The following is a 15,170-nucleotide window of genomic DNA, read 5'->3' as shown; positions in this document are numbered from 1 at the left end:
TTCCCCAATTGGAATTTTTACAGGGTGTCTGTGATATTTGTTTTTGTTACAGATCTCACAATTTTTTATATATTCTTTTAATTTTTTGTGCAGGTTTGGCCAATAATACAGCTTAGTTATTTGTTTGTAATTTTCGTCTAGTCCTCTATGGGCTCTGCAATGTGTTTCTTCTATAATTATAGCTTTATCTTCTGAATTTACTACATCTTGGAGGAACTTTCTCGTGAAGAGAAATTTATTTATGAAGTTTTCCTTTAGCTTATTTTGGATAAGGTATAAATCTTCTAAAGTGCAGTGTATTCCTGTGGTTAAGTGAGGCTGAATAAATTCTTTTAAAATGATTAGCAGATTGTCTACCGTATCAAATTCAATAATATGTCGGGTATTTTCATAAACTCTTACTAACTCATGAACTGTGAATCTCCCTTGCGCTAATAGTAGCTGCTGTTTAAATTGGTTTAGAGGCTTGCTAGTCTCTTGAATGACGTTTTCAAAACTACTCTCTGCTGAATGCTGAGTATTTATGTCTGATTCTGATTCTGTCTGGTCGACATCACTATCTGTCATATGATTAATTTTAATCCGAGATAAAGCGTCCGCTACTACGTTAGTTGAGCCTGGCTTATAAATGATTTTTGGTGTGAAACTTTCTATGAAGTAATACCAACGTTTCATTTCAACATTTGGATTTTTTTGCGACATTGCAAAGGACAAAGGTTGGTGATCTGTATGTATTTAAATTCCACTCACTCCGTATAAATAATTTCGCAAATTTTTTAATGCCCATACAATAGCTAATAATTCCTTTTTATTAGTAGCATATAATTGCTCGGTTTTACTTAAAGTTTTAGAAATAAATGTTATGGGATTCCCATCTTGCGACAAAACTGCACCTATTGCTATGTCCGATGCATCTGTGGTTAATGTGAATTTTTTATTGTAATCTGGTTGTACTAATTCAATATGTGCTATTAAACTGTCCTTTAAATTATTAAATGCTCCCATTGCTGGTTCATCCAGCTGTATTAATGTTTTCTTGGATGCCCTTCGTGAAACTTTCCCATTTACTCCACTCAGATATTTTGTTAATGGTTTGGCAATTGTAGCATAATTTCGGACAAATTTTCTGTAATACCCTGTTAGTCCTAAGAAGCTACGTAGCTCTCTGATATTTTTAGGAATTGGATAGTTTTGTATTGTGGAGATTTTGTCTGGATCTGTTTTAATGATATTTTGGGAAACAATGTATCCCAGAAATTTGGTTTCCAATTGAAAGAATTTAGACTTTTCTAGGGAAATTTTCATGTTAGCGTTTTGCAATATCTGTATTATATGAATTAGATCTTTATAATGTTGTTCTATAGTTTTTGAAAATATTATTATATCGTCCATATAGACGTGACAAGTTTTCGCAACTTGTTCTCTAAGTATATCGTCCATTGCCCTTTGGAAAATTCTGGGAGCGTTCGTCAATCCCATAGGCATTCTTAGAAATTCATATTTGCCGTTATTTATGGAAAAAGATGTTTTTTCAATATCTGATTCCCTCATTAAAATCTGATAGAAACCTGACTCTAAATCAATGGCCGAGAAATACTTTGCCTTACCTAAATTGGCAAGGATTACTGAAGGATCTTGCATAGGGTATCTATCCGGTATGGTGTTTTCATTAAGTTTCTTAAAGTCTATTACTAATCTATGTTTAGGAGTTCCGTCCTCATTTACTCCCTTCTTTGGTACTACTATTACCGGTGAATTATATGGGCTTTTACTAGGTCTGATTATAACTTCATCTAACATTTTACTTATTTCGTTATTAACGAAATCGTTAACCGAATAAGCGTATGGATACTGTTTGCCATATACCGGTCTATCATGTTCAGTGTTAATCTCTCCTTTTATATCCGTTCTGAACGGTAACTGTAAATTTATATTGGCATGGTCTTCTTCGATGATAGATACCATTTTCTCTCTGAGATTTTCTAAATTGTCCTCTTTGTAGGTTATTGTGTTAAACAATTTCATTTTTTTCAATTCAGAATTTGCATTATTTTGAATGTCGTATATTTCTACGACGGCGCGTTCAAGATTTTTGCATCCCAAACTTTTAAATTGTTCATTGTCGGATAATTCAACGACGGCGTGTTCAGGATTCTTTGATCCCAAACTATTCGAACTTTTAGTGTCGGATAATTCTACGACGGCGTGCTCAGGATATTTTAATCCCAAACTATTAAAACTTTGGATGTCGGATAATTCAACGACGGCAGGTTCAGGATATTTGAATCCCAAACTATTGACGGATAATTCTTCGTCGGCGTGCTCAGGATTTTTTGATCCCAAGCTATATAAACTTCTTTCTACCTTTACTGAATCCCTTTTCATTTCTTTTTCTTCTTCAAAATATTTTTTTATTATATATTCCTTCAACGGAAGGATGGTTTTTCCTTCTATAAAGGTTAATTTGTTTAAAGAAAGGAGTTCGTCATATATTAGTTTCTCCTCATTGTCTTTATAACTGAAAGTCCCCTTTCCTTTATCAATAACAGCTCCGATTTTCTTTAATAGGTTAAATCCTATTAGTAAATCTGCCTCCATTCCATCTATTTCATAAAACACTTGCTTTGTGTTGATAATAGTTATATCATGGATATATTTAATTATTGAAAACCTTTCACTGTAGAAACTTTCTTATAAATTTATAATTCTTTTTTATTTTCGTAAATTCCCTTTTTTATATAACAGGAAGTTGCTCCCGTATCTATCAAAACTTTTAATTCTCTGTTTATTTTTTTATCTACTCTTTTTAAGTAGGGCAGACCTACTTCGGGGACTGATCTAAAAAATGGTCCTCCTCAATGTTATTTATCCGCATTGCTTTATTAGCCGGTTGTTCCGACATTTCGTTTGGCTTTCGATTCTGCGCCTGATTTTCGTTAGACTGATTATTCGGTACTACGTTTGCCCTAAAATGCTGAGCTTGGTTATAATTGTTATTATTTCTCCTATAATAACCGTTAGTATTCTCCCGATAATTTCTATTATTATTATTTCCCCTGAATTGATTGCTGTTCTGTCGGTTCTTGATTTGTATCGATTCGTCTACATCCATTGGTTCTGGGGCCTGATTTTGTTGTCTATTACCCAAGAAATAGGGTTGTCTCCATGACATGTTATTCCTCTGAAGATCCCTTTTTTGGTCGAATGGTGAACTATCAGTCCTTGGTTGTCGTTGGTTGAATCTTAATGTATTGTAGTTATTATTCCCTGAATTTCTGGGGCCACTGAATTGGTAGGCAAATTGGGCACGAATGTTATTTGATTGCAATTCCTGTACCTTTGTCAAGGCATTCGGTAAATCTGGGGGATTCAATGAAAATAGGATTTCTGCAATGCCGCCGTTTAGGCCAGTGACAAAAATGCGTAAGGCATTGTCTCTAATTTTCTTATTTGATTCTTTCGTGATTTCACTGTCCTTTCCGTGAGTCATTATTGTCTTATTTATTAACAAGGTCATTTTCTTGTTAACCTCGTTATAGAAATCTATTATTGAAAGGTTCCCTTGTCGGAGAACGCTTAACTCCTGTTCTATTATGTAAATTGGTCTCGTGTCACTGTAAACAAAGTCAAGTCGTGAAAGTATGGCATCAAAATTTAAAACTGTCCCGTGGTTGGTCAGTGCGTCATGTGCTGGTCCTGTTATTTTGTTTCTCAAAATTGTTAAGGCAATATAATATTGCTTACTTCCTTTCTTATATAACTTCACTGCAGTTTCTGCAGCTTCCCTCCATCCTACGTATTGGTTTAATCCACCATTGAAAATTGGTAGGGATTCTATTACCTTTAATGTGGTGTCAGCTTTTATTGTCTCGTCTATTGTTTCTGCCTGATAATCTGATACCTGATCGGATTTAGTTTCTATTTGTTGTTTTAATTTTACAATTTGCTCCTGTACTTGTGAAATTTGAAGTGCTATCAATTGTTTGACCAGATCTGCAGTGAGATCGGTCCTTGTTTGTGAGTTAATCATTTTTAGTTTTTCAAAATCTAAAGTTAGTTGATCCACCTTAAACTTTTCTTATATGTTTGTTTTTATAATCTAATATAACCTAATTGAATTTATATATTTATTAATACAACTTTTGCTCACGAACTATCCGGTAGGGGTCGTCCTTCTTAGTTTGGCTGACAGATCTTCGAACGGGTCTTCCTTCTTGATTTGGCTGACAGGTCTTCGAACGGGTCTTCCTTCTTAAATTTCTTTGTTTAACTGGGTCTTCTGGGGGTCTTCCTTCTTTGGTTTAGCTGATAGTTTCACTTTCTTTGTGTTTTGGTTTGGTTGGTTTTGTTTAAGAACTTTGGTTTTTTTGTATTTGTGAATTGTCTTGATTAGCTTTTGTATTTATTTGTATTATGTATTGTATGTATTATGTATTTGTATTGTATATTGTATTAATTTTTGCACACCCTAAGCTCCGGTTTGTTTCCTTTTTATCTCACTTTTTCTTATCTTATATCTCACAGTCACTCCGCGTTTTTATATCTGAAGGATTTATTCCATTAATTAATTGTCCTTCGGGTTTCGGCACGACGCAACACTTTTATTATTCGGTGCTTTTTATACAACGTCGCCCCACGTTGGGCGCCAATTAAATAACTGCGGTAGCGGATTGTGTTTTTAAAAAGTTTTTATGTTACTTCTAACTTCACTGATATAGATTTAAGTAGAGGGTCACAAAGGATTCCGGGCAAAGGGTTTGCGCGATCTTAATTTTTAGCTCGACTTTGCGGTGTCGCTTCTGGATCAAGACTGACTTGAACTTTCTGATCTTTGCATCGTTGATCCCTTTCGGGAATAGTTTTTCTATAAACATTTCAATTGATTTCGCCATCCCGAATATTGGATTTCGTCATCCAAAGAGAGAACTGTAAAATGCCTAAAGTGCAGGATCTGCAGAAAGCCGGGAGTGCGATTGTTTATGAGAAGCCGGGTGTGGGCAAACATTGGTTTTCCATTTAGGCGAGTGTCAAAGATTGGGATTGCGGCGGGAGCCCTTGAGATTGTACATCTTAGAAATCAATTAGGCGGAGGCCCAAGATTGAAATTGTTTTCGTTTTGGAGAGCCAAAGATTGTTTACAACTCGTATAAGAGCTCAATAGAATTGGGTACGTTAACTTGCATACATCCGCACTCATTTATACGAATATATACCACGCATATATTTTATGTGGGGCAGGGGCTGGCGGTCAAACTTTGGGGCATTTCAAATTTGTTCGCTTAACTTTTAACCGCGGCTGCAATTGACAAAGTTTACAACTTTTCATGGTGGCTGTCGGGGGGAGGAGAAACTTTCGGTGGCAAGTTGAGGGCCGGTGAAAAATGGATCCGATTAGGTCGAAACCAATTCGACAAGCGTTCCACAAATTGAGGGACTGTCTTTTAGCCACAGAAGCCCGAGTGAGAAACTGTCCCGTGGTTTTTATATTTGTATAAATTCTTTTTTCTTTGTTCCCGCATTTCCCATTTAGAATTTTAATTATTTTGTCTCCTGGTGGCTTTTCGCTGTTTTCACTCTGTTTTTTCTGCTTCGGTGTCTGGCTGTGTTATTTCGCTACTGTTTGTGAGTCAAATGAAGTGAAAAAGCAATTTTCCCGCGACTGCAGTTATGCTACGATTCTTTTTATATCCAACCATGCATTCATTTTTGTGTGCTGCACTACCGCCCTCCCCTCCCCACCCCGCCCAAAACGACTGTTTTTTTTATGCATTTCTCATGTATTTTAATTAAGCGAATATTTTACCCACAGAATGCACGAAAAATTGCCGTAAAAAGATTCACGCTTCAGGGGAAAAGTATAGGGAAAGGGATGGAAATTTTTAATTTAAATTTGGAATTTAAATTAATTAAATAATATTCTTTTCCTTAGCAACATTCAGAATCCCAATTGGACTTCCTCTGATATGTGTAGCGTTCCCAGAAGATTCAATTAGGAATCCATGGAATTGGAATTCAACCACCTTTAATCTACAGAAAATTGCAGTTCCAGGAATGAAGCGCCTAAAGTTGGGATCCCATATTGTTGGGATTCTGTCCATTGCCAAAACTCAACGTCAGATAATCTATTAATGGTCTGATTGTCTTATTTTCCGTGTAGCTACCCTCCGTTCTCATCATGTGGTTCTGTTCTCACAAGATGGGGGTTTTCCAGGATTTCCCCTCTCGGTGGTTTTGTGCTATTATGCAAATGACCTGCCATAAACATGGAAAATGTTTCACCTGCTGCCCCGCTAACGAAGGCGGTTGGACCCTGGTCGTTAGCTCCTCCTCCTCCTCCTCCTCCTCCTCCTCCTCCTCCAACACCTTCCACACTTCCCACACACATTACGTGCCTGCAACGCCTTCTTGCAACGCGTTTGCGTACGTTTCGTGTGTCTGTGCCCCCCAAAGTCTCCACACTATTAGTTATATGTCGCTAAAGTGGAGCTGAAAACGGTAACAAAAACCGAAGTTAATTAGCTGCAACTCAAAATAGGCGTATACTGCCATGGGCGTGGCAGGGGTGGCAAGGCGAGGTTTGTTCCCATGTTGCTGTTGCTGTTGTTGGTTTTGTTGTTGCTGCTGCTGCTGCTGATATTGCTGTCAAAGCGCGTTAATTAAGTGTAATAATGATGCAGTGGAAGTAGTGGCTGTGGCACTGTTTATCTGGCCACCACTCTGTCGGACTCTTCACCCCAGCCCCCTGGTTCTCTTCTTCTTTTTTTTGGTTTCAATTTCTGCCTTTGGAGCAGCCGGTCTTGTTGCTGTTTACAGGCATAGATCGATTCTGGGTGCTGTTTGTCGCGTTTTAAGCAGCAATTAATATAATTATTGCCGTCATGTTGTGGCTTACAGCAGCAGCAGAAACAGCAGCAGCAGCAACGATGAAGAGACTGGCAGATGTCCCCCGATTCCGTCCATTACTCAATGAAAGCCAAGCCAGTCATTAGTTAGGCGGTGGCTTTAAATTGTCAACGCAGCTTTTGGCCGCTTCTGGAGGTCAAAGAGGAGTGGCATGAAGTGTTTTCTTATTAAATATGAATTAATATCATTGAAATTGCTCGTCAAAGCGTGGCTGAGGGGCGCATCTCTGACTATGAATATTAAGTGTGGAATTAAATAGTCTGTGGGATTTGGAGGCGTATCCTTTAATGTATTCGACTTCAAAGGGAGGCGCAAACTGAATTTTAAACACATTGAGTGAGGGCTTAGAAAATGTGGCTTCCACAGCTGCAGAAAACAGTGAAACATCAAGCGAATACTTTTAATGATTCAAATGACGATATTCTAGCAGTACTTCACTGAATATACAATATGATGAATATTATATTCCAAAATATACCTACATCCAGGCATATCCCGACTGATAATCGCTGTAAAATTCCAGAAATGCAGTTCAAAATTCGAGTGTTTCGAAAATTCACTAGAGATTGGAGAGTGGCGTGCGGGGAGTGGGGACTTAATGCGCATGAAATTGATTTATAATCCCCCAAACAGGAAGCTCTGGGGCCGGAATGTGATGGCAGGGAGTTCCAGGACTACCAAAAAGTAAACAGGTAACCCGAAGACGGTCGCTCCTCACACAATTTCAACATCCATTTTTTGTCTGTTTCGAGCGGTTTTCCCCTCTCGTGGCTTTGCTTATCCGTGTGGCAGAGGCGAACAATGGATTAAGACAGATTTCCCGGGGTTTTGCCTAAATTAAATATTACACATTTTGGCTTTTGCCCCATTCCCCACATCTCCCCAGGCCTTCCAAGTTTTCCTCGGCGGAAAAGGTAGGAAACAAACAATGTAAGTATCCCATTGAAATGCCTTGACTTGACTTTTAGTATATGTTTTTGTTTCCCTCTCTTTGGGCCTTTGCTTTCTACTTTTCCATTTCCATTTCCACTTCCACGATTCCTTCTGCTGCCACTTCTTCGTGGTTTTGCTTTGTTCGGTTTGCCTTGTCAATAGAATATTATCGATTCCCTGGCCTGGCCTGGCCCTCTTCTTGCGTTTGTCTGATGTTATGCGAAAGCTTTGTCTGCAATGCACGTGTAGACCCACAAGTGCCCGCCATTGATGGGGGAATGGGGATGCGAGAATGGTTTTCTATGTGTATGTGTCTTGGGGGGGGGGGGGGGGGGGGGGGGGGGGGGGGGGGGGGGGGGGGGTGGACAAATGATCCTCCTTCACTTACCAGATGAAGTCCTTGCAGTGCGAGCAAAAGGTGGGCTGCTTGAAGAATCTCGCGATGAAGCAGTGATCCTTCACATTGAAGACATTCTTCTTCTTGAGGGCTCCCTTGCGGAGGCGCGACTTCATTTTATTCTCGCCCATGGCCTCGCCCTCCGCTCCAGACCCCGCCTGCTGCGACGGGTCGCCACCATTGTTGTCGCCGTTGTCGGACATTGTAGTAATCTCGTCTTATATGTTCTTTTACTTATGTTTTGTGTCTGCTGTTGAAATGGAATTACGCTTACGAACTGGTAAATAATCTCTTTAATTTGTTCACTTTTTGCTGCATTTGGTTGTTGTTCTGCGCCTTATGATTTTGTATTGTTTATTGATTTTTATTAGGCCTCAAACAGCATCTGACCGTCGTAACAAAACAAATAAAAAAACGAATAAAAACAAACTGGATTTATGATTTACTTCTAAAACTTGACTCAATCTCCATGGAATTGTGTCTCCAAGTCAGAAATTTGCATAATTTCGCATTCATCAGGTATTCTTTTCCACAAGCGTTTCGCCTCAATTCAAATTGATTTTTCTCTCAACAAGCCCCACAATTAAATGAAAAGTTGTGCAAAAAGTCACGGCGACTGACGGACAAACATGCTCATAATTAGCATTAATTTTAATTACACAAAATAAAAGGTATTTCAACGATATGGCAGTGCTGGTGGGTGGGGGTTCGTTGTCTCTGTTGATAGGGCGTCGGCAGCGGCAGCGGCAGTGCACTCCCCAGCAAATAAATAATAAGTAATAAATATCAAAACTTTTGCATTTCTGTGAATTTTTAGCTTTTTGAATTAGAAAGAGAGAGGAAAGAGTCAGAGAGAGAGTGACGGACGCTCGTACAAGTAAAAAAACGAATATTTATTTCAAAATTATTTTGTTTTTATTAAACTTTTTGCCATGCTATGCCAATGTTTGTGCCTTGCCAACAGACACGTTCTTGCTGGTCAAAAGTCTCCCAGCGACACCTGGCAGCCACCCAGCTAATACCCTGTAACTGGCCTAAGCAACCTCCTGAGCCTAAGTAGCTATGCAATCCTTTGCTACCCAGTAGAGGTGTACAACACGCACGGAATTTGATTGGAGGCGCGAGGCCACATGAACACACACGTAGGCCTCTTAGGGCCACCACAAACACACACACGTACACGGAAACGACAAGCAACAGTTATTCCCTGGGCCCTCAAGTCCTCTTTTTAGGGATTCGTTCGCTCAATTGTTTTTATAGTTATGACCCCGATCTTTTCCATAGAATTACGAATATAGTATCCATAGATTTTGGTTGATTTTCAGCTCAAGCACTTTTTCACACGTTGGGTATTATTGAGTTCCCAGAACCGGCCAAACTTTGTTTACTATTTGCTTTGATGGAGAGTCCACTCTCACTTTCAAATTACACTACACAACAGACTTTGGGGCATAGCACACACACACACACACACACACACACACGCACGCACGCACCCGTGTGGTGAGCGGGCAGTAGAATACCACCACAGCATGTCACAGCTTGTCGTATGAGGCGACTAAGAAGACACGGGGATGTTATGCTCCCTCTAAAGAGCACTAAAGCAACTCGTAACCGCCGGCACAAGCCAGGTATCCCCCGGATAGGTCTAACACACTTGTGAAACACCTAGCTAATACGAGAAGGCGACTAAGACGGAGACCAGTAAAGTCTTAGGATAGGAACTGGACCCCCCTTTTTTTGGATTGATGACCCCAGGGCTGACGGAAACCAGCATTCTAGCACTTTAGTACGCGGAATGAAACCCCGCCGAAATGGCTGCTAGGTTAATGCTGCTTCTGCCCCCGTCCCGTGAAAAATTGGCAAATCTCTAAGATCGCTCCTTGTTCCGTAGCCATTAAATTGGACGTACAGGCTCAGTTGAGTCACTCCTGACTAGCGCGGATCCGGCTCTGAACTCCCGACCCCAAAAGGGCGGGGGCTCAACCCTCGCATGGCCTCCCTGCTTGCATAGACAACCATGGGATCATAACGCGACTGTACAACAGACAAGGACAACGGCTTACGAGTTGGGACCCAACAAAATGAGTAAAAGTATCACACCCATAACGACGAACGACTCAGAAGGCTTCAATAAAAGCAAAAAAATGGCGAGAACGCCAACTGGTGAGCGGACCGACGCCCCGCTGCCGGCCCTCCCTGGCCCGGAGCAGCACCAAAAAGCTCAGGGCAGCACAGCGCTGCGCGATCTAGGACGAGCTAGTGGCTAGTGGAGATGCTCGAGGATGGCAAGAGGCGATCCATACACCAACCCATGCGGGACTCGATCGAGAGCATAAGGGTGCTGTATGAGCTGGTTGCTATCCAGCTGCACGACGAAGGAGCTAAGGCGGTGATCAGGACCCACCAGTCCTCTCAGACGTCACCGATTTTCAGACCTCTCCCGGAGCCTAAGAGGAAACCGGCTGCAGGTGCACCAACACCCCGGAGAAAGAGGCCCAAGGCAGCGGTCGAGGTCCAGACCACACCAGGAGTAGCAGTTGAAAAGGACGCCCACGCTGAAAGGGAGAGAAAGGAGCCGGAGGAGACCCCATTTCTGACGGTGACCAACCGGCGCAGAAGGAAGAGGCCGCAAAAGCCGACTGGAGCGCTCGCGGACAAGACGCGACCAGACGCCATCGTCATTGCCACCAAAGGTGAAAAGACCTATGCAGAGATACTGCGCAAGGTTAGGACGGACGAAACCCTGCGTGGACTCGGTGATGCGGTCGCCAGGATCAGGAGGACCCAAAAAGGAGAGCTACTTCTACAGCTCAACTAGTCGGGAGAGGAGACGGAGACGTTTAAAAGCCTGGTAGCCAATACGCTGAAGGAGCACGCAGAAGTCCGTAGCCAGTCGCACCGGGTGACCGTAGAGTGCAAGGACCTGGACGAAATAACCACCACGGAGGATATATGCGAGGCTCTGAGAAGCCAGGTGGAATTGGCGGAGCTGTCTGCGGATGACATCCAGCTGAGAAAGGCATACGGCGGAACCCAGACGGCCACAATCAGGCTGCCAGCGGAGAGCGCTCAAAAGGCTCTGAAAATAGGAGTCCTAAAAGTAGGCTGGTTGAGATGCAGACTGCGTGAGCGAATCAGCGTCACCAAATGCTTCAGATGTCTCGAGTTTGGGCATATGGCACGACAGTGCAGTAGCAAAGTAGATAGGTCCAAGCTGTGTAGAAGATGTGGAAAGGAGAACCACCTGGCAAAGGACTGTAGCCTGGAACCACAGTGCATGCTCTGCAAGGGAACGAGCGCAGACTGGAAGCACGTGGCCGGCAGCGGTAGATGCCCCCAGTTTAGGAACGCCCTGACTAAAAGATCAGCATGAGGTGTACTCAGCTGAACTTAAACCATTGCGAAGCTGCTCAGTCTCTCCTGAGACAAGCAGTCAGGGAGAGGAAGACCGAAGTCGTGCTCATCTGCGAGCCATTCAGGGCGATACCAGGAAGCGGTTGGACCAGCAGCAGTTGCGGCAAGGCGGCCATCTGGGCCGTACAAATCCACCCCAGGAGATATGCGCAGCCAACGAAGGATTTGTTAGAGCGAGGCTTAGAGAGGTAACCTTCTATAGCTGCTATGCCCCGCCGAGCTGGGACCTAGCGCGCTTCCAAAGTATGCTAGCGCATATAGCGGAAGACGCGCGCGGAAGAGCCCCCGTAATAATAGCGGGAGACTTTAATGCGTGGTCCGTAGTGTGGGGCAGTAAGGAAACCAACGCCAGAGGCACGTGTCTGCTCGAGGAATTTGCGTCCTTGGACGTAATACTCGCAAACGATGGCAGGAAGCTAACCTACTTCAAGGCGGGTCGAGGGTCCATTATCGACCTAACCTTCATGAGCGTCTCACTCCATAGGGGAGCTACGTGGAGAGTAAGCGAGGAGTTTACGTTCAGCGACCACCAGGCGATCCACTTCGAATGCGGAGCAGCAACGAAAAGTCAGCTAGCCAAAATTACCGGACCTAAATGGAAGGGCGACCACCTGGATGTGGAAACCTTCACGGAATATCTGCGCAACGCCAGCTGGAGCCCTGCGCGAGAAACGGCAGAGGGCAGAAACCTCCAGCACGAGGTCGGCCTGAGTTCGAAACCAGGGGAGAGGAACTCCGATCAGCGAAAAGAGCCCTTAAACGTGCCATAAAGGAGATCAAGTCAGCCTGCTTCAGGCAGATATGCGAGGAGGCGGACGTCAACCCTTGGGGGACGGCATATAAGGTCGTCACCAAGAGGATAAGGAGCCAGTCAACACCGGAAGTGACCTGCCCGATCCTGCTTCGTAGCATCGTGGAGGCCCTATTCCCACAGCACCCGTATAGGGAGAAAAGCGTCTCGAGCCAAGACTCCGAGCTGTGGCAACAGATTTCTGTTAAGGAGGTGATAGCGGCTACCAGGAGAATTGGGGATAAAAAGGCACCAGGACCGGACGGTATCCCAAACAAGGCATTGAAGCTTGGAGCAACCACCAGACCAGAAGTATTTGCTGACACGTTCAACAAATGCCTACGGGAAGGAGTGTTTCCAGAGCAGTGGAAAGTGCAGCGGCTAATACTTCTACCCAAAGGATACCGCCTAATATGTTTGCTGGATACGGTCGGCAAAACCCTGGAGAGAATCGTCTACAACCGACTGCAAGTTGTGATCCAGGAGAAGGAGGCCTTATCGGAGTCCCAGTACGGATTCCGGATGGCCAAATCAACGGTCGACGCCATCAAGGCAGTCACCGACATTGCATCCAGAGCGATCGAGGGAATAAGATGGAGATTCGGCACAAAGGAGTACTGCGCGGTGGTGACCCTGGATATCCGTAACGCGTTTAACTCAGCGAACTGGTCTCGGATAAACGAGGCGCTCGGGAGAATTGGAGTTCCCACCTACCTGCTTCGGATAATAGCCAGCTACCTGTCGGGTAGGGTACTGAGGTACGAGACGGAGGAGGGACCAAAGCTCTACAGGGTGACAGCCGGAGTTCCACAGGGATCAGTCTTAGGACCTCTACTGTGGAACATAATGTACGACGACGTCCTGAGACTCCAGCTCCCGCAGGGATGCACGCTTGTCGGTTTCGCTGACGATCTCGCCCTGGTCGTGGTAGCCAAAGAGCTCCGAGATGTCGAGGCGACGGCCAACGAGGCAATCCGGATCGTATCCAACTGGATGGAAAACGCGGGATTGGACCTGGCTGGCCACAAAACGGAGGCTGTACTCATCACGAGTCGGAAGAAGGTGGAGTACGCGACGTTTCGCGTGGGTAATGCGACTATTAAGTCGCAGGAGTCAATCCGGTACCTAGGCGTGATGCTGGATAACCGATTGAACTACCGGGCCCACATCGAGTACGTGAGTCAAAAAGCCTCCCGGATGCAGGCAGCACTCGCAAGGATGCTCCCCAATATTGGTGGACCCAAGGCAGGTCGTCGCATACTCCTGGCGAGAGTAGTGGCCTCGATCCTACTGTACGCTGCGCCGGTGTGGTCTTCAACCCTATCCGGCAACATGAGTCTAAGAAGAAAGATGTCAGTGCCATATCGGCTCTGCGCTCTTCGCGTAGTGTCTGGATATAGGACGGTGTCGGATAACGCAGCCCTGGTCCTCGCGGCCATGATACCGGTGGATATACTAGCGCTCGAGATGACGCATGTATATGAAGCGCGCGCAGGGATGCGAACTAATGCATCGCTAGAGACCATCCGTGCGTCGGAAAGGCGGGCGTCGATAGAAAAATGGCAGGCAAGATGGGACACGGCCACAAATGGACGGTGGACCCATAGACTAATCCCGGACATTGAGTCATGGATAGGGCGGAGAAACGGAGAGATGAACTACCACCTCACCCAATTCCTGACGGGTCACGGAGGATACAGGAAGTATCTACATAGGTTCAAACACGAGGATACTCCCGAGTGTCCTGAGTTATTCGAATGAGAGCGAGGATCCGGAGCATGTGATCTACCACTGCACCAGGTACCGCTCATGTGCGGAGTATTTCCCACGACCAGAGGAGCTAATGGCGTTCATGACGGAGTCCGACGAGAACTGGCAGCGCGTTAGCAACACCCTAATAGCCATCCAGAGCGATCTGAGAAGATGCGAAAGGGAGCGACGCGTAGAGGAGAGTGCCTAACGTAGGCAACCCATCCCCGCGAAGTAATACTTTGCGGTGATCCCGCGGGGAATGAGGTGTGCAGCTGTGCGTGGTGGTGAGTTTAGCTGGGAAGCCCCGAAGGGGTAGTCCAGTTCGTTGACTGGCACGGGCCGGTCGCGTCTCTTAGAGATTCTCACCCGCCGTGGCGTATCCATGGAAAAAAAAAAAAAAAAACACACGCACGCACGCACGCACGGACTCCGCTGGAATGTTGGACGGGCAGCAGCACAAGCACAGCAGAACTGCCTCTGCGGGCGAACCGTTACGTTGTGAGCGCGGCGCGTGAAAATGTTCTCGCACGAGGCGAAAGCCGAAAGCCGAAATCCGACTCGCATGGGCTGTGGTGAGTTTTGGGGCCTTGCTTGCCCCTCCGCCGGTTACACAAGATGTCTTCTCGGACGCACTCCCTCGCACACATATGTATGTACACACACTCGCTGTTGGGGCTCTCCTCCTTCCAAGCTGCTGCGCTGCTCCTGCTCCTGCTCCTGTTGTAGCTGTTGCTCTCTCGCTTCGCCTCTCAGCTCTTCCGCACTACACGAACTATAGCTTTTCGGCACGTGCGCTTCGCTCGAGTTACGGACACGTTCTGACATGTCTTGGCTAACGGCAGGCAAACCGTAGAGAGCTTTGGAGCGCTCTGTTTAGCGTTAACAGTGGGCTTACAGTGGGACGCGCACACACTCATTTGCATGGGCGGGGTGCGGGGGCAAATTAACATAAGCATAACGTAAGCGGGACGCAGCCAA

At 44.8% G+C, this 15,170-nt stretch overlaps 1 pseudogene; it reads right to left on the bottom strand.

Moving 5' to 3' along the window:
* Positions 1-8,436, bottom strand: part of LOC117189400 — a 110,327-nt pseudogene extending 101,891 nt beyond the window's left edge.
* Positions 8,437-15,170: the final 6,734 nt, after the last annotated feature.

This window comes from Drosophila miranda (assembly GCF_003369915.1).
Source record: "Drosophila miranda strain MSH22 chromosome Y unlocalized genomic scaffold, D.miranda_PacBio2.1 Contig_Y1_pilon, whole genome shotgun sequence".
NCBI classification, from domain to species: domain Eukaryota; kingdom Metazoa; phylum Arthropoda; class Insecta; order Diptera; family Drosophilidae; genus Drosophila; species Drosophila miranda.
This window is presented reverse-complemented; position numbering and strand designations above follow the sequence as displayed.